The sequence below is a fragment of the Carassius gibelio genome, chromosome B3 (genome assembly GCF_023724105.1).
Source record: "Carassius gibelio isolate Cgi1373 ecotype wild population from Czech Republic chromosome B3, carGib1.2-hapl.c, whole genome shotgun sequence".
In the NCBI taxonomy this organism is placed as follows: domain Eukaryota; kingdom Metazoa; phylum Chordata; class Actinopteri; order Cypriniformes; family Cyprinidae; genus Carassius; species Carassius gibelio.
Window position 1 is genome coordinate 7,788,081 of NC_068398.1, and position 19,835 is coordinate 7,807,915.

The 19,835-nt window shown below is 36.0% G+C and overlaps 1 protein-coding gene across 1 annotated transcript in view; it reads right to left on the bottom strand.

The window, feature by feature from the left end:
* Window positions 1–16,857, bottom strand: part of glis2b (GLIS family zinc finger 2b) — a 37,755-nt gene extending 20,898 nt beyond the window's left edge. Inside the window, exon 1 of the mRNA XM_052550244.1 lies at window positions 16,061–16,857. The gene's annotated coding sequence lies outside the window, so the exon portion shown is untranslated. The remainder of the gene's footprint in view (window positions 1–16,060) is intronic.
* Between the last annotated feature and the right edge of the window lie 2,978 nt (window positions 16,858–19,835).

The window sequence follows — 19,835 nt, forward strand, 5'->3', positions numbered from 1 at the left end:
ATGTTTCATAAGGATTTGAATGGATATTTGGATATGTGTTTGTGGAACGTCTGATGTGTTTCAGGGCGTTTTTCCATACATTGTGTGAGGGCATGTAGAATTAAGGAAACAGGAGGTATTGTGGGACGGCGTGGGGTTCAGCTCTTTGGCAGAAGAAGCATAAACGCCTTCCAAGCAGCAGGGAACTTTTATATTAGAGTTTAACCCTGTCCATGTGAATTGTAACTCAGTTAGTCTCTCATATATTCAGATCCAAAGGTCAGCAAAAGATATCTGACTTTGAAAGATGTTTGATTTCCAAATTTGAATGAATGAAATAAGCTTGAGCATTTTGTCTAATTTTCCAGTTTAAATATTTAAAAACCCTTTATACTAAATGAGTTTACTCGAGAAGCAACACAGCATGAGACATAAAGACAGAGAATGTGTTTGTATCTTATATAATAATAAGTGTATTTTGTCTTACAAAACACATATTACAGTGCATGGAAATAATATCCTATATTTAGAGTAATTATCTGGAAGAAGGTTTTTTTTATACTGAAAGACAAAATCTTTTTGGTGTCCATCAATACTTTTAATTGCATGACAGATTAGCCACTTTGTTTATATCTTGTCCTATTTCACAACAGCTCTTTAAACATCAACACTTTTTTAATGAACAGAGCACTGTTGTGTGATTTGTTACGACCAGCGTGCGCATTGGCACTCAATGCCCCAACATAAAGCTCATCAGAGGAACATACAATCAATGCGCCTTGGCAAGAGACATGAGATTTCATCAGAGCAAGCTGTGCAAATGCATCAGTTCTGTAGCTCAATGCATGATTGCCTTATTAGCTGAGAGATAATGCACCATGCACATACACCTGATAATGGGGCTGTTTGAGCTGAAATCAGTGTGCTAGCAAACACATAGAGCCAGGAGTAGAGGCCAAGGTTTATACTGAACAAACAGCTGAGAATCAGTGAAATTAAAAGGAAGAGGACTGGATAAACTATACAGATGAATCACTTAATGGCAATGGTTAGCAGCATCATTGAGTTTTATTTGCAGAGTATGTCGATGACTATTTTTTGGTCCAGTTTACATTAGGAGTATGACTCACATTTGCTGTTAAAACAGTTCATTCGCTATGCATTCGCTATTGATGATGTATAACTAATAACTTTGCATTCTCCCAGTCACAGTGTAATGCAGTGTTATTTTAGCATCATTGATTTATAAATTATATTAGTTATGTTAATATTTTGATTTTAGATCAAATTAATTTTTTAGATTTTATTTTTCTGTTTTCATTTTCACTTTTAGTTCCATTTTTATTTGTATTTTTTTTGTGATATTTTGTTTTTATTTTAATTTTTAATTTAATTTTAATTTATATGTATATAAAAAAACATATATATATATATATATTATTATGTTTAAGCGGTGTAAGATTTAAGATATAAGATTTATTTTGTTATTTTGGATAATATTTTATTAATTATTTTAAATAACACTACTACTAGTACTACTAATAGTAGAAATAATAAGTAAATAAATCATTATTGTGAAGTGTTTTATTTAATATTGGGAATTGCTTATTTTATTTCAAGCAAATAATTTTTTTTTCTGTTTTAGTATCAGTAAACGGCAATAACCCTGGTCTTATGCATTTGTTTTAGCTGCTTATCTAAAATAATTAAAGTTATTAGTAACTTTGCATTCTCCCAATCACACTATGTATTGCAGTGTTATTTCAATATTTTGAAATAGATTTTATTTCTATATTCTGTTTTCATTTTAATTACAATTTTCACATTCTAGTAATAAGTTTTTAGTTTATTTAGTTTTATTTATTTTAGAGCTTAAATAAAGGAACATGAAAAATGTTACCTTTGCAACTAGCTGAAATAAAATTTTTAAAATGGTTTACGTTCTGTATGTCTTTATTTCAGTTCATGTTTATTTAACTGCTAGTTCAAGCTAGTTTTTTTAATATGATAATGACCCTGGTTTACTGCATTTCTCATAACTCTTCTGGGGAGAACAGTTTGCAATCTTCGTGTCTCTTCCAGACAAGAGTCACTCTTTTTGTGAAAAACATTTGTTGGTAAATCCAAAGGGACAGATCCTCCAGTTGCATATGAAACTACATTTGTGAATGTGAAAGAACCCTGCAGTTTAGGGGACTAAATCAAACTTGGGTTTTCGAGTGTGAGAACAGCCTCTGAAAGTCTCTAGTTTCTCTCTCTGCTTATGTAATAAACCAAAAACATATATCAGAATAATGAGCTTGCTTTGCGTCAAAGATATTAAGCTTCACCGCTACAATCTCTCAGGCAATTTGTTTAAATGGGCATCGGTCAGCCCCTGACTTGTGTTTTTTCCAACTCTGTATCATTTGGGTCTGTTTCTCTCTCCCTGCTCTCCCCTCCCTCGGATCGGTTTTGATTCCCGCCGCCTCCAGCCACAAACAGTGATGCAATCGGCAGACTCCTGCATGCAATAACAGGGCCTGGAGAGCGCTAGCGGGGCAGGGCGCTCCACATTTCTCTCGCTGTCTGAAACGAATAAAAAGAGAGCATGAAAGAGCAGGAAAAATAAAAGCAGAGGTCTAGGATGGTGAGAGCCAGACAAAAGAGAGACATCTCACATTAAAAGCTCATTGTTTGGTTGTGGTCGGGCTTTCTTTGCTAATTTTGGGCAGAAGCGGATGGTTTTCAGTGTTTAAGCATGAGGGAGGCGTTTGTCAGTGTTATTCACTTTTCTTCAAAGGTTGACTTAATCTTAAGGCATCTCTTAAATAGACAGGAATGTAATCTTGGAAAAGTGGAAAGCAGAAGGAAAACAAGATCCATCCCTGACTTAAAAGATCCCTGACATATATTGTTTAGGTATGTGATACTCTTTAAAATGGAGCTAGGGTGACGTTGAGGAGATTAACTGTTGACTAAAGTTTTTGGGGGTTTTTTTTGCGCATAAAAATATTCTCCTGGCTTCGTAAAATTACAGTTGAACCCCTGATGTCACATGGATTATTTTACCGATATCCTTGCTACGTTTCTGGCCTTTGATCGTGGTGGTACCCTTGCTGTCTATGGAGGGTCAGCGAGCTCTTGGATTTCATCACAAAATATTTTAACTTGTGTTTTATGGGTTTGGAATGACATGAGGGCGAGTAATTAATTACGGAATTAAAATTTTAGGGTGAACTATTGATTAAACAAGTAAAAATGTATCAATTGATTTAAAAAATATTCAAAAATAAATAGCACTTATAATTAGGGCCGGGACTTTAACGCGTTAATTGAGACTAATTTATTTACACAAAAAATAACGCATTAACTAAGATTAATTAATTACAGAAAAAAAATTCCCGCATTTTTAATAACTTATTTTTGCACCGCGGAACGTTTCTCATTGGATTAGTTTCGGCGGACCGATTATACTGGAGCACCAACTAGCGTTCGCATATCACCGCAGCACATCGAGCCTCAAGTATCACCTCAACGCAAAACATATCAGCTAGCGTGGACTTTACACTTTATGTTGAACTATGTATTATTTTGTTGGTGCAACAGTTTATGTTGAACTCCTTATTGTTTTGGCCAAGGTTATTGAGAGTTGGACTTAGTATGTTATGGCCTCTGAAGCAACAGAGAGATGTTTTCTAATAGTCAGTGTTTCCAATGTTCTGAATGTAATTGACAGTATCGTGTATTACTTAAAAAAACACAGGTTCCAGCACCTATAAGCTTCCTGAATTTCTGAAATGTAATATTTCTAAATTGTTTCTAAATATGCTATTGCTACACTTCATGGCAAAAATTGCACTGGTCTGCTAGACTTGGTTGAACAAAAATAATCAATATTTTGTTGCTTAAGCTTATGTATTCAGTCATTATTCAATGGTATACTATAAATCCATGTGAAAAAAAATGACTTCTAACTGTTCCCAGGTCAAATATTTATATGCGATTAAAATGCGATTAATTTCGATTAATTAATTACAAAGCCTCTAATTAATTAGATAGATTTTTTTAATCGAGTCCCGGTCCTACTTATAATATAATATTATAATAACGCTGAGTCTGACTGAAATCAAACTTTTAAAGTGCATTGAAACACAACTCCTGTATTTAAACCATTACAATTTACCACAATCTGGCTTTTTAAGGAAACAATGGCAATTTTTATGCATCAAGATATGTGTCAGTGTGCTTGTCGGCTCCATGCAGTTGAAGCAGAACCCATTCCCTCCATTTTTCCATCCTCCATTTTTGCAGTTCACTCTCTAAAAGCAGGTTGTGAATGGCCTTTGACTGCACAGAGCCTGTCTCTCCACTCACCGGTGAACTCTAATGGACCTCAGCGTAGATGGCGAGTGTGATTATGGTCAGTTTATGGTGGTGTTGGTGTTTGTGCATTTTTCTGCTGATTGTTCCTCAGATCCGCCCCTGGACTGGAGTCTGGCCCGGCTGGCCGTGCTGGGACAGACCTCCCCTGGAGGCGTACAGGGTCAGCGCAGGAATGCTGGGGGATTGGCACCTGGCTAAATCCTACACACGCTCACTTTTTTCACTCTCTGTGGAGACTCCACGTGGATCCTACCTACGAAAAACACGGCATTCCTGTGCGTGCAGTCAAACAATAGTTCACAGCCACAACACAGCGTGTGCAGACATGCAATATGACGTGTCTGTCAAATGAACAGGTCAGTGAGTGCACGAAAACTCCAGTCGTTAAAGAGAAATTCACATCATTTACTCCCCTTCATGTCATATTTCATGCTTTCTGACACAGAAAACAAAATCTTTTAAACAAAGAAGTTAAAAAATGTAAAGCTAAATTTTAGCTAAATGTAAAAAGCTCAATTCTACACAAAGTTTGTAAGAATGTTGAAAAATTCTTAAGGTCTCAAATATTTCTTAAGAATATCTTCCCTATTTAATTTTGAATTAAGTTGTCGTAATATGTTATATTTTCATGCCTAATACGTGAATCAACCAATTAAACTGATTAAAGATCTGACCATTGGGAATTTAAGACAAATCAGAGGTTTCATCAAGAATTATTCTTTCTGTCAATGATTTTCAAGAAAAATCCTAACTTTAAGAAATTATGATTTTTAAGAACACTGCTAACTTTATGTTGATTTTTTAAGAACAATCCTAACTTTATGTTGATTTTTTAAGAACAATCCTAACTTTATTTATGATGATCTTTAAGAACAATCCTAACTTTATGATGATTTTTAAGAACAATCCTAACTCTCAATTATTTACGTTGATTTTAAGAATAATCCTAACTTTAAGAAATTATTAACAATAATTTTAGTAACAAATATAACTTTGAGAAATTATTTACAATGATTTAAGAACAATATTGACTTTGTTATTTACTATCATTTTTAAAATCAACCATAACTTTGTTATTTGTGATACTTTTTGAGGATCCACCCTAACTTTGTTATTTGCAATACTTTTTAAGGATCCACCCTAACTTTGTTATTTGCGATACTTTTTAAAGATCCACCCTAACTTTCTTATTTGCGATTCTATTTAAGGATCCACCCTAACTTTGTTATTTGCGATACTTTTTAAGGATCCACCCTAACTTTGTTATTTGCGATACTTTTTAAGGATCAACCCTAACTTTGTTATTTGCAATACTTTTTAAGGATCCACCCTAACTTTGTTATTTGCGATACTTTTTAAGGATCAACCCTAACTTTGTTATTTGCAATACTTTTTAAGGATCAACCCTAACTTTGTTATTTGCGATACTTTTTAAGGATCAACCTTAACTTTGTTATTTGCGATACTTTTTGAGGATCCACCCTAACTTTCTTATTTGCGATACTTTTTAAGGATCAACCTGAACTTTGTTATTTGCGATACTTTTTAAGGATCAACCCTAACTTTAATATGCGATACTTTTTAAGGATCAACCTTAACTTTATTTACGATACTTTTTAAGGATCAACCCTAACTTTAATTTGCGATACTTTTTAAGGATCAATCCTAACTTTGTTATTTGCGATACTTTTTAAGGATCAACCCTAACTTTAATTTGCGATACTTTTTAAGGATCAACCCTAACTTTAATTTGCGATACTTTTTAAGGATCAACCCTAACTTTAATTTGCGATACTTTTTAAGGATCAATCCTAACTTTGTTATTTGCGATACTTTTTAAGGATCAACCCTAACTTTAATTTGCGATACTTTTTAAGTGTCAACCCTAACTTTAATTTGTGATACTTTTTAAGGATCAACCCTAACTTTGTTATTTACAATGATTTTTAAAGAACAATCCTGACTTCATTATTTATGTTTTTTAACATCAACCCTAACTTTGAGTTATTTATAATGATTTTTTTATATATATAAATTTTCAATTTGTTATTTAAATGTAAACTATTTTTAAGATATTATTTACAATGATTTATGACGATTAAAATTGTAAAAATTTATTTAATTATTCAAATTCTTCAAAATGTTTTTCCTTTGACAAACCACCTAAAATTAATTAAATCTTCATATTCATAATATCTTACCTTTGAGGATTTAAGACTAGTTGGAGACTTTTAAGAAAATTATTTTCAGAAATTCTAATTCTTCTTAGGTTTGGATCACTCTTAAGAAATGGTTTTGATGATACAAGTATTCCTCACTTTATTTTAAAGTTACAAAATAGGAAGAACATTTTTTTGTGAATCCAACTCCAGGACTTCGAATCTTTAAATTTCACACGAAGATAGTGTGAAATTTATTCACATGACCTGACCACTGTATAAGTCTTCTGAAGAGTCACGGTCACTTTGCATGATGAACAGATCATAATTGAAGCTATTCACATTCAAATCAAACCAAAACACTGATCAGCACATGCATACAAAGGGCCCTATCATAAACCCGGTGCAATGCGGTGCTAGGCGTAGCACAAGTGTTTTTTTTCTAGTTTCAGCCCGACACAGTTATCATTTTCACGTCCTGTGCCGCATTGTTTAAATAGCAGATTTCGGACACACCCTAAGTGCACCTGCACCTTGCGCTTTAGACCATGTGTTAAGATCATTAAAATAGGGCCCAAAGACTGCACTAAATATGATGACACAAACCTCAAAGGTCATGACATGTTAGGGGTTTGGTCACATGAAATGCATGACAATTGGTCATGTGACATGCCAGAACAAGTTAGATTTAATGTCAGCTGTTATTTAAAGTCGTTGCCATTTTGGTTTAGTCTCTGTATTTGTGCAATGATCAGTTATTTGATTCAGAAGGGAATAAAGGCTTTAAAAAGTCTGTTCATCATATTAAGTGATTGTGTTTTGAAAAGAAGTCTGAAGAATTTCAGGACCCAATGAAATTCACTGGATGGACGAAAACTGCTGAATTATTTTTTTCATTCTTTTGCAGAATAAGCATATGAGATTTTGGATGGACATGAGGGTGAGTAAATAATTTTTCAGTGAACTAACCATTTAAATACAAATGAGATTGTCAGGAAACTCAAGAGGTCCCATGTCTGGTTGGGGTCTGTTTGAGACTGGCAAACGTCTGGGCATAAAGCGAGGGTCTGGCGTTCCCTTCCATCCCACAGCGTTAACAGACTCCCAGCCGCAGATTTACGGGAGCTAACGAGTGCATGAAAACTCAAACTTCTGCTATATTTCAGTTCGCTGTAGTGAATGTCGTGACAAATGTGAGCCTAGCCACTCGAGGGGCTCTCGCTTTTATAAGAGGCATAAAACATCCAGCAGGCAGGCTGCGCTTTGAGTTCAGGCCAACACTTGGCGCAGTGGGTATACTTCACATTTTGGGAGTTGCCTTCTTAGACTTGCACTCATTTCCTGGATCCTAAATATTACAGCAGCGCCACATGAGAGGCTCAAAAACCCCCTTTTCTTGGACTGAAAAGCCTAGGATGGGTGCACAAAGCAGTTAAGCTGAAATCAGGTGTAATTTGATAGGAGCTGTGACTCTCAGCCGCTCGGCCTCGAGGGACGTCAGTGCTGTGGGGATCCCGGCGGTGCATGTGATTGAGTGCCGTGCTGAGTTTCTCATTTGGCCAGGATTCCTCTGCTGATGGACACCTGTGTGCCGGGCTGGAGCCGACGGGACGGTTCCTGGGAGCGGGAGGCGGGGCCGCTGTTCGGTTCTCGAAACCCAAACATTGTGATGGAATGAAAACAGGAAGACGAAGGAAACTCAGAACAGAGGAATGTAATTAGTTGACAAACTGAAGTGATTGCAAATCAGGCGCGCTGGTGATTGTTCAGAACTAAAATATTTCAATAATTTAAAAACACATTCATATGTTCACAGTTCTCTGATGACTGTTAATGATAACATGACATGCAAGTAAATTTTTTTTAGAATATTTAAAATTAGTATTATTATTATTAATAATTTGACATTTAAACATAGTGACGAGTGCTCAAACTGGGGTCAGCATATAAATATATAGGTGTTCATTTGTCTTTCCTGTGTTTAATAATAATAGTTTGGAATAGTATGAAAAACAAAAAAAATATTATTTTAAAAATTCTTCTTTGACGTTATGCATCTAAATAAAATGTCTAATTAAGGGTAGACAATGCTGTCTTACTACAAACTAAATTTAAATTAAAACATTTATTATGTATGTGTATGTGTATGTGTATGTGTATATATATATATATATATATATATATATATATATATATATATATATATATATATATATATATATATATATTTAAATATTTATATTTTTACATTTAAATTATATTTATGAACACATATATTAAAATATTTTAAATATATATTTTATATGATATGTGTTTGTAATTATATATGTTTTAATTTTTAAGATAATCCATAGTAACTTTTTAAGATATTACATTTTTTTTAAATATATACAAAATTATTTAGTTTGAAAACCTCAAACCACATATTTTGAAATGGCCAAAAGTAACTGAGGGTCCGAAATGGGTGTCTAGGGACCTGGCTAGCAGGACAACAATCTGGCCCTGAAAACCACAAATTAATGTTTATTGTCTTATAAATACTTCTTTACGAGTCGTTGGACGACATAATGGACCCTGGTAGTTACTAGACCTCTGCTGATGTTGCCCGTCGTTGCTCCTCTTTTCCCTTTCAGACACCTGCACGCACACACACACACACACACACGCTCTTTTCTTTTCTCTGCCTCTGTTCTTCTTCCCGTCTGTGTCTCTGCCAGCCTCACTGTGCGCCTGTGTTCTCTCGTTCCCCTCGCATGGGGCGCCTGTTTTCTCAAAGCGAGCCGCCCTCCCCTCAACACTCGGCCCCTCCGAGGCCTGGCAGCCAGACAAGGTCAACACGACAGGATTTCCCCCTCCTTCCCTCTTTCTCTCACCCTTTATCTCCTCAGCTGAGCGGCAGGCTCCTCCCAAACACGAAGGGCCTTTCATCTTCGGTCTCCGTCAGAGAGAGCAAACAAGGGACAGAGCCGGAGAGAGACGGGAGGAGCGTGTAGCTATAAAGCTTCATCTCAGTGGGAGAGATGGACTGATAGTTTGGCGTGCAAAACAACAAACATTTCAGAGCCAAGCAGATTTATAGAATATACATAACATGAACATAACAGAGGTATACAGTTTTATTGCAGCTATTTGTATTGCATTTTTTTTTTTTTTTTTGACTATTATGTTTTCTTAAAGAAATAAGACTAATTGAAAGTCCCGTCCTTCATTTTAAGACTGAAACATTTTAATAAAGGCTCTGATTTAGTGAGACGAGTTGGATTCATTCCTGTGAATCACTTCAAACTGAACTCAACTCTGATTCGATTCATTTGCCTCAAAACATAAAAAGTGTTCACAGAAGGTTTTCAAACATGAACTATTTAAATATCGCTAAAAATTTATGTTTAGCATTTTTTAGATAGGCGGATATAATAAAAAAATATTGAAGTGAACACTTTTTGCTTTGATTATTTTTCGATTTATTTTTAGACTATATATTTTACTGTTTTACTTCTTAATATTTACAATAACTATGAATAAATGACATTCTGTATCATCAGAAGACTGAAAATATCAATATAACTTTCTGGTTGGTTTTTGGGGAAATAAATATCGTGCTCTTTTTTTAATACTGCAGTGATTTTATTGCACTTTTTATTTCCTCATTAAGTTTTCTTAAAGACATGATATTCATTTCATGACCCTTGTTTTGGGACTCATTAAGACTTAAACATTTTAATAGAGTCTTTGATTTATTAACAAACGGCGAGTTGGATTCATTCCTGTGAATCACTTCAAACTGATTGTTTCAATGAATCAACTCTGATTTGATTCATTTGCAGCAGAACAAAAATAAATAAATAACAGAAGTTTTTAATATATATTAAACAGTTTTATGTTGCTAAATATTTGTTTAGTATTTTTGTTGTTTTATTGGTGCATATAATGAAAATAATGTCTTTTTGTACATTTATTTATGCTTTTAACTATTTTTAGATTGATTTTTAGATGTTTTATTCTTAATATATACATTTAATATAAGTAATATGACATACTGAGTACAGTTCAGTTACAGTATTTTTTAATTAATTAATTTATTTATTTATTTTTGAAGTATTTTATGCTCACCAAAGGCTCCACTTATTTTGCCAGAAATACAGTAAAAAACTGTAGCATTGTGAAATATTATTACAATTTCAAATAACAGTTTTATATTTAAATATGCTTAAAAATATATTTTGATGACTAGAAACACCATTTATTTGAAATGGCAATCCTGTGTAACATTATAAATGTCTTTAACTGCCAGTTTTGATTAATTTAATGCATCCTTGCTGAATTTCAGTATTCATTTCTTATCTTACTGACCCCAAACCTTTGAATAATAGTAGAGGTATGGTCTAGTCCGAAGTTTCCAAAACAATCACTTTCTTCTAAGGCTAAATTCCTCCTAAGTAATCAATAAAGTGTCTCTTTATCTCGTCAGCTGTTGCACAAAAGCAGTTGCAGTGAATGCATTGAAACTTTAACAAGCGTCCTTCCAACCACAGATCGAAGGAAACACTCCTCTTGCTCTGACAATGAGCTACAATTCACCGTAGAATTGACAGAAAGTACCAAAGATTCCCGTTCAAGCCGTGTGCCAAAGTTAACAGAGATACGAGAGCAGCGGGACAGGAGGACTGGAAAAGAGTCGTATCCTCTGATCACTTTCTAATGAGACCGAACGCACGATCATTCACTTCAAACTCAAGATGTGCTGCTGGAGATGTACAGCTGTAGAGTAACTGCAGGCAACAGCGGATCAGGGAAGAAGGCAGCAGTCTGGGACTCACATTGACGGGAATGAATTTGCCCGGACACGGAGCCAAGTCCAGGCCCAGACTTGAGAGAGCCTTGTTTCTCTTTCTGAAATGCTTTACCTCCCCTGCCCTCTTTTCTTTTCCTACAGCAGTCTTATGAACTTATTGTGTTCCAGTCGCGTTATTGTGGCTGTATTGGAAGATTCAAAGCTTTTGGCTTTGCAAGTAAATAATAATAAAAGCCAGCTGTGCTTCCAGTTTAACTGCTGAAGCCCTTGGCCCGTCACGATCCAGCGCGCTGCTTATTGCTAACAGCTTACAGTTGGAAAACAATGGTGGTGATGTGGCCCTGCGATTCAGAGTCATGTGGCAAAGACTGGTCTCATGTTTCTTCAACTTTATTGGTCACTTTTTCAAGGGCTTATGTCGATGTACAATACCAGCAGTCACGTTTGCAGACACCTTTCCATTTTTTACCAGTTCTATCTTCCCCATCAAAGAATTATCGAACTATGGAGTTCACATGAAAATTGTGGAAATTAAGTAAACTAAATTTGACTTTAGTGGAAATTTTGAACTAAAACTCTCTTATATGAGCTTGTTCTTTATGTAGCTTGATGAACTATTAGCTCAATTGTATTAAGATATAACTGATTTTATTATATATTTAAGCATTTCAAATGGTCTTTAAGATAACAAGGGGAAAAAATCACACATAATATATAGTTTAATTCGTTTTTTAATAATTCATTTAAGATTTTGAAATTTTAAATTAATAAATATCTAATTATATATATATATAAAATAAAAAATGTAACTATGATTGCATGTATGTGTGTGTGTGTGTGCATATATATATAAAACCTTTTTCCAGAAAGACTAATAAACTCCTGACCTTTGACCTAAGGACTTCTTGGGGTCTCTTTTCTTGTTCTGTTAATAATTTTTCTGTCAAATTTCCCCTCATTATTTTGCAGTGGTCGTAAGGAGCAAGTAAGTGGCTGAAAGACATCAAAGAAAACATGAAGTGGAAAGTGTGTGGATGCAGAACTCGGTCTGTGTTTATTTTGGAGCACCAGGCCTTTGGCGGCTCAGAGGTGCAGGGACGGGTGGCGTGGCCCATCCTCGGGTGTCCTGTGAAGGTGCCGAGGGGGTAGAGAGAAAGAGAGCGAGGGGTCCTCGGGCTGGGGCGGGACCGGGCTCTACACAGCAGGGAGGACGTGAGCGAAACGTTCCAAGAGGAAACGGTGAGGCCACGCTGTGATTAGTGGTTGCAGAAGAATGCATGGTCCAAGCCCAGCGAGAGAGGGTGGTTTCACTGGTCTCAGTGTATGAGTGTATGACTCAGGGTCTCTGCACTCCTATCAGCCCGGGTGAAAGTTTGTTTGTGCAGCCCTTTTCTGCACAACTGTCTTTAAACAGTGTTTTGTGGCATTTCAAAGCATTAAAAAACAGCTTTTCTGGAACTGCAATAAACAGTCACATTTAGCAGATGCTTTTATCCAAATGGACTTATAGCACTGGAGCAAAAGCCATTTGTCAAAGTACCAACAATATTTATGCCAGGTTTAGTAGATAACACCAAAAGGGAATAGTATGAAAAGGTTCCAAAAGAGATTTTTTTTTTTAATAGAAGAACCATTTTCGGTTCCCCAAAGAACCTTTTTGTGAACTGTTCTTAAAATAACAGTTTTTCTTAGCTTTTCCACTATAAAGAACCCTGAGTGCATTTAAAGGATTCCATTGATGTTAAAGGTTCTTCATGGGACCATTGAGCAGAAATAGAACCTTTATTTTTTTAAGAGTGTAGAAGCTGGAATTTTACCGGAATCTCTGTCCACGTTCCAGGACTTTTCCTCCAGTCTTTGTTGAATTCCCAGCCGAACTGACCTCCCCAGACCCTCCTCCCACCTTTTAGCAAATGCTAAACATTTATTCCAAGTAGATGTCAGCTGTCTCTTTCCTGAAGTAATGCAGAAGACTGTCTGAAATTCCCATCACTGAGACGATCTCATACTCTCAGTACTCTCTCTTCCACTGCTGATTCCTCTTGTCCTGAGGTTGTAAATCTAGCCCATGTGGAGGATCAGGGGTGTCAGTGTGAAGGCTGAATGCCCTGTATGGGTTGCAGCCTCTAAATACCTTAAGGGTTGTTTAATTGTGGCTTCCAAAAAACCATAAAGCAAATTACTTGGTGCTACTAGATATTTAACAACCAGCAGAGACACACAAGAATGCACTTTTGGTGCACTTAACCCACAGAAAATGGCACAAATAAAAACACTCAAAATTAAATTCTGCCATTATTTACTCATGTCTCTCCAGATCTGTTTTCAGAAGATGCTATCAAGAGTCCCATTCATCGTAATGGCGAAAGTCCAATAAATGCTCTGAATAGATGGCTTTAAGTTTAATCTGAAGGACACTCAAAAATAAAGGTGGTTTTCACAGTGATGCCACAAAAGAACCATTTTGAAGATCCACATTTTTCCAAAGAACCTTTTGTGGAATGGAAAGGTTCCATGTGTAAAGGTTCTATCAATGTTTCCAAAAAGAAGCTTTAACATGCACAAAAACTTTCCATTACACAGTTTTCTTTATAATTCTTTAAGTTTTCTTTATGATGGGGGAAAAAGGTTCTTAAGATTTCTAAAATGCTCTTCACATTAAGAAGAAATGGTTTTTCACTGAAACATTCTTTAGGGAACCCAAAATGGCTATTTTATGGCACGTTTTGGATGGAATCTTTATATTTAAGAGTGTGGATATTAAAATGAAAATTAACATTTACTCACCCACATGTCATTCCAAACCTGTATGGAAGACATTTGGAGTCAAAAACCCATTTGACTCGATTGACTTTTATTGTATGCACTCTTAAAAATAAGTAATGTATGCCATAGAGCAGTGGTTCCCATCCTGGTCCTGGAGAACCCCCAATACTGCACGTTTTAGCCCCCAAACCCCTTTCAGTGAACAGCTCTTAAAGGAACCATTTTTGTCCTATAAAGAACCTTTTGTGGAATGGAAAGGTTCCACTGATTCTTTTTGGAACCATAGATGCCAATAAAGAACTTTTATTTTTAAGAGTGAGAACAAACAAAAAAAGGCTGAAACTTTTTTTTTTTTTTTTTAATAGCGTCTTCTGTGGTGTTTGGAACAACTTGAGAATGAGCAAATAATGACTGAAGATTTTCTTGAGAAGATTTTGCATATAGTGCACAAATTTTATGGAGCTTTTTTGGAGTTTTATAGAGCCAGTGTTTGATCGTGATGCTGGCGTTGCACTGATTCATGGGTAAAACTCTCCCAAACATCTTCAAACACAAACCAAGCACTCCTTTTGGTCTTTTGTCAAAGGTTGTGTTTAGGCCTCGCAGCATGCACACATAAGAACGTCTCCTAAGCCTTGCATATTCTCTCCATTTGGCCCCATGTTTTGAGTAAAGACCAGGCTGGGGCCCCTCTTTACTCACTGAGCATTAGAGAGCGTAATGGGCATGAATTCACAGAAGCGCTTCAGGGTGGGTCATATTTGGCAAACCATTCTCAGCATCGAGAGGAACAAGCGGTATATTCACTGGCCAGACCCCTCACAAAAGTACGCCAAAGTCTCTGCGTGCCAAGATCTCAGATTTCTGCAACGTTCAGCTCTGCTTTAGCTTATGGAGCTTCACTCCATATGCGAGCCAGAAGCCTTTCTTTCCAGTATCGCGGAGCCGTCGGTTCACGCAGCGAAAACACAAGTCGTCACCAGCATGCACAGCTGGAGGAGAGCACACAGTGAAGTGAGGACGCAATGGCAATAATATGAGATGTTTGCACAGCGGCATAAGGCAGAAAGCTGTGCACATACACACACTGCTTTCTGTTTCTTCAAAGGCCTGGATTTCACCAAACTATGCCATCTGGTGAGTTCAGTTCACTTTAGGGGCACCTCAATGCAATTCGGACAGTGATTTCAACAGTGCATGCATTTCTAAACAAAAAAGCACAACATGAAGAGGTCAAATATCATGCAATCCATTGGACAAACTACACAAGCTTGGGCTTCAATGAAAGCAATCACCTCTAAGCTCAGTTAATAAATCAACCCCATGCACAAGCTTTATTCAAGACCGCTTTTTGTCCGAGATGCCCCTCTCGCGGTTAGTTAACTATGTCCTGGCAGGCATCTTCTTTATCAATGGCCCCATGTGTAGCAGCCAATGAGGATGGGCTTCGTTCCAACCCACATCTCAATGTGCTCACAATTAAGCGCAGGGACACTGGAATCGCCTAATTGGATGATGACTGCTTTATGTCCAGGCCTCAACCACTATGGACAATAACAGTAAGTTTGCCAGAATGCATCATATTCGCATGCAATCTTTCTGTTTTTTGCACACGCACCTTTCCCCGTGTGTAGTATTTAATTTGCATCCTGCACCATCTGAACTATTTATTGTCTCTAGAATAAGAAAACGACAACAAACTCATCACATGATGCTAGATTTAACACATGCCTCCAGACATGCTGTCTGTTGTTAAAGTGCATTATAGCCCAAGCATCGTTTCTCATCGTTTGAGGGACTACAACTCCTAAGAAATCACACAGACTGGGGCATAAACCGAGAACACGCTCTTGGTAAATAGGTCAGGGTCTTTCTGCTACGCTGAGTGACCGTGCTCGCTGGACAGAACTAAATATGCATGCTTATGTTGGCAGGGCAATGCACTGGAGATCAATGATGCAAGGTTCCAGTGCCATCTGAGTTCATAAGACTGGCTTACCTTCTGTAAAACCTCCTGGATGTGTTATGGCCCAGCACTGGTCTCCACCTTGAACTTTCCAGGGGGGATGTTTGCTCAAGTTCCCTTGGGTTGCAAAATAAGGAGTCAGTTTTAAAGCAAGGCCCGGCCGATTACGCAAAAGGGCACTGTCACCAGTGACTGAATAATCTACTGCTGTCTGAGAGCATCAGACTGTTGTCTGGACACGCGTGACAGTGATCGGAAAAGCAGAAAGCACAAGACTTGCGAAGATTAAAAAAAAAAGGCGTCAATCCAGAGTGAATGCGACGGATTTAGTAGTTTATGTCAGTTTCAGGCCATGAGGACATTCTCATGAAGAAGAAACCCGTTAAATGCATGCATGTGTGTGTGTGTGTGTGTCAACACAGTGTCCGTACTGTTATTATCGACTCTGGAATGACTGCTTAAGAACGACACGCTAAAAAAACAAACAGAAACCGATCGGAGTGATCGTTGTCTTGGCATCAAGGTGCATCGCTCGCGTGCGGCGCTGATCCACAGGGGTTTTTAATGGGTGGTCGTGCGCAAAAGGCGATGGAGAGGAGACGTCCCCCTTTTCAGCTTCGTGTCCGGATGGTGTCTCCGTGTCGGGTTCGCGATTTCCTCAGGTCTTTTCCAGTCCTGGTGCCTTAATGTTGTCCTTGGAGACAGTGTGTGGTGAGGTGGGTCTCCAGCACCCCGGACTCGAGCCTGTCCGTGTCTCCTCTCCTCTCCTCGGGCGCAGCGGGCGGAGGGATCAGCCCTGACTGACTGTGGCTCTGCCAGCTCAGCGCATGTGTGCTGCTCCGCCCCATCCAGCGCTCAGGAGGCCGGCCTGGGCTCCAGTCCAAACAAGCTCCCCTCCCTTGCTCCCTCCAGCGCGCTCAACATTTATATTGGCATGGTAATAAAGCTTTTTATCGCCGAAGCCTTAATAAACATTACCTCCTTGGACCCTTCCCTCAGATCTATTCATTGCTCTAGCACAAAGAAAACTCTTGCTTCATTTCTTTGAGATTATTCATAATAATATAGCTAGTATTATATACGTTTTATAATATATATTTTTATAATTTATAATATAGTATGTAATAGATTCAAGTCTATACTTGAAATATGTTTCTTTATTGGTGTATTACATCATGCATAATTATATTATAGATATATATTATATGTCATACATCATATATTTTGATCATGTAATTGAACTAAATTTAAATAAGTATTTTAATTATTATAGTTTCTTTTTATATAATTATTTACACACTAATTTTAAAATAATTTAATAATTGTTTTATAAAAAATAATATTATAATTTAAAAAAAACATTTGCCTGTGTTTCCAACGAAAGAATAAATATATAGAATAAATTGTTTTAAGAAACATTATTTATAGCACTAAGATATAATAATAATAATGTATATATTATATTATATTATATTATATTATATTATATTATATTATATTATATTATATTATTACTGATATGCATATTAAAATTCAAATATAAAAATATGCAAAACTAAAATTGATATGAAAATAAAAATTCTAAATGCCAAAACATAGAATTTATGAGTGTGGATGTTAAAATGGAAATTGTCATCCTTCACTCATCCTCATGTCATTCCAAACCTGTATAAAGTATATTTGGAGTCAAAAACCCATTGGACTCCACTGACTTTTATCGAATACACTCTTAAAAATAAAGGTTCCAAAAGCAATGATGCCATAGAGGAACCATTTTTGATTTCCCAAAAAAAGACCTTTCAGTGAACAATCTGAATACAATAGTATTCAATAGTAAAAAAACAAAAAAAAAAAAAAAAAAAAAAAAAATGCAATGTTTGCTCAGGAAACACTTCTGAGGTTTCATCTTCCAGGTAAATTTAAGTTTTTGCTTGATTTTAGAAGAAGGTTTTAGTGGTGGCTAGTGAACGGACCATTAATTAAATAATCAAGCCACGAGGTGTGCACTATATCATAACAAGGATTTAATTTGCCATGTTTGTATACATTTTGTTGAGCTGGTATTAAAAGTTAAAGTTCGATTTTACTAATAGTCCTTCTTAGAATAACACAAAATCATATTTTCTCATACCCTAATCGTTTACTTTATTTTACCTTAGTTATAAATATTTTACATTTCCTTTTGTAATTGATCTCCTCTAATCATCAAATTCTCAGGCAGTTTTGATTGTAGTACTGAGCTGAACAGGGTGAACACTAGATGGCAGCTGCCCAGAGCAGCACACACTCAGCATGAGGACAGAAAGAAATATTCAAGAAAATAGTATTAAGTATGTCTGTACATATGCGAATTGTTCATTTCAAGTTTACATTAAGGGGGACAAATAGAAGATACTGTTTCTGTGGAATCAGACGGATGGAGAAATAGACTGAAAGCAAAATAATTATGTGACCCTGGACCACAAAACCAGTCATAAGGGTCCAGTTTTCAAAATTTTAGAATCGCTTTGTGAGGATATGACAATATTTGCCCCAAGATACAACTATTTGAATATCTGGAATCTGAGGGTGCAAACAAAAATCAAAATATTGGGGAAAAAAAATCACCTTCTTAGCAATGCATAATCATAAATTAAGTTTTGACAGAAGGAAAATTACAGAGTAACCTGATGGAGCATGAGTTTAATATCCTGATGATTTTGGCATAAAAGAAAAAGCTATAATTTTGACCCATACAATGTATAGATGGCTACTGCTAAAATAAACCTGTGCTGACTGGTTTTGTGCTCCAGGGTTACATATGAGCAAATTTCTATAATATTTGATTATTTGATGTAGGCCAGTGATCCTCAAATCTGGCTCGCGAGATCCACTTTCCTGCGAGTTTTAGCTCTAACCCTAATCAAACACGCATGAGTTGGCTAATCAGTGTCTACAGGATCATTAGAAAATCACAGGTAGGTGTGTTTAATTAGAGTCGGAGCTAAACTCTGCAGGAAACTGGATCTCACCAGCCAGATTTGAGGATCACTGAGGTAGGCCAATAAAAACCTGTAATAAAAGATCTAATTTAGCAGTAACTATAATCATCATTTTAAGTATGACTATAAACCTATGCATTATTAGCCGTTTTAATTTATTTAAATGTTAATTTATTGCCTTTTTTATTCAGATAAAGCTTAACCAGTTCCTAGGCTGTCATTTATTCTATTAAATATATTTATTATTATTTAAATTTGACCTTATTTGTATAAGACGTATGCCTTTCTCCTTTATAGTCTATTCATTTATTACCAACTGCTAGGGGGTCTCCTAAAATCAGTCTGTGCAGAATTATTTCCAAAACAATCCCAACCTTAAATAAAGTAATTGTGTAATATTTAAGAGTGGGAATTTTTCCTAGGCTGCAACTAAATATAATAATTAGGTCCAACTTTATATAAGGCAGCCCTAACTACTATGTACTTACATAAAGAAAAAGAAAAAAACAAGTACCATGTACGTATTGTGTTCATATTGTATTGCAAAACACTTTTGCTACTATTGAGATGGGATAGGGGTAAAGAGTGGGTTTTAGGTGTAAGGGATGATGACCCAACAGTGTAATTATAAATGTAATTACAGAAATTAGTTACAGATGTATTTACATGCAAGTCTTTTTAAAATATAAGTACAATACAAGTAAAAACATGTATGTACACAATAAGTGCATTGTATTAAATGATTCATTTGAATTTAATTACATAGAAGTTAAGGCCACCTAATATAAAGTGTGACCGAAAATTATATTAAAAATATATAATTTGTA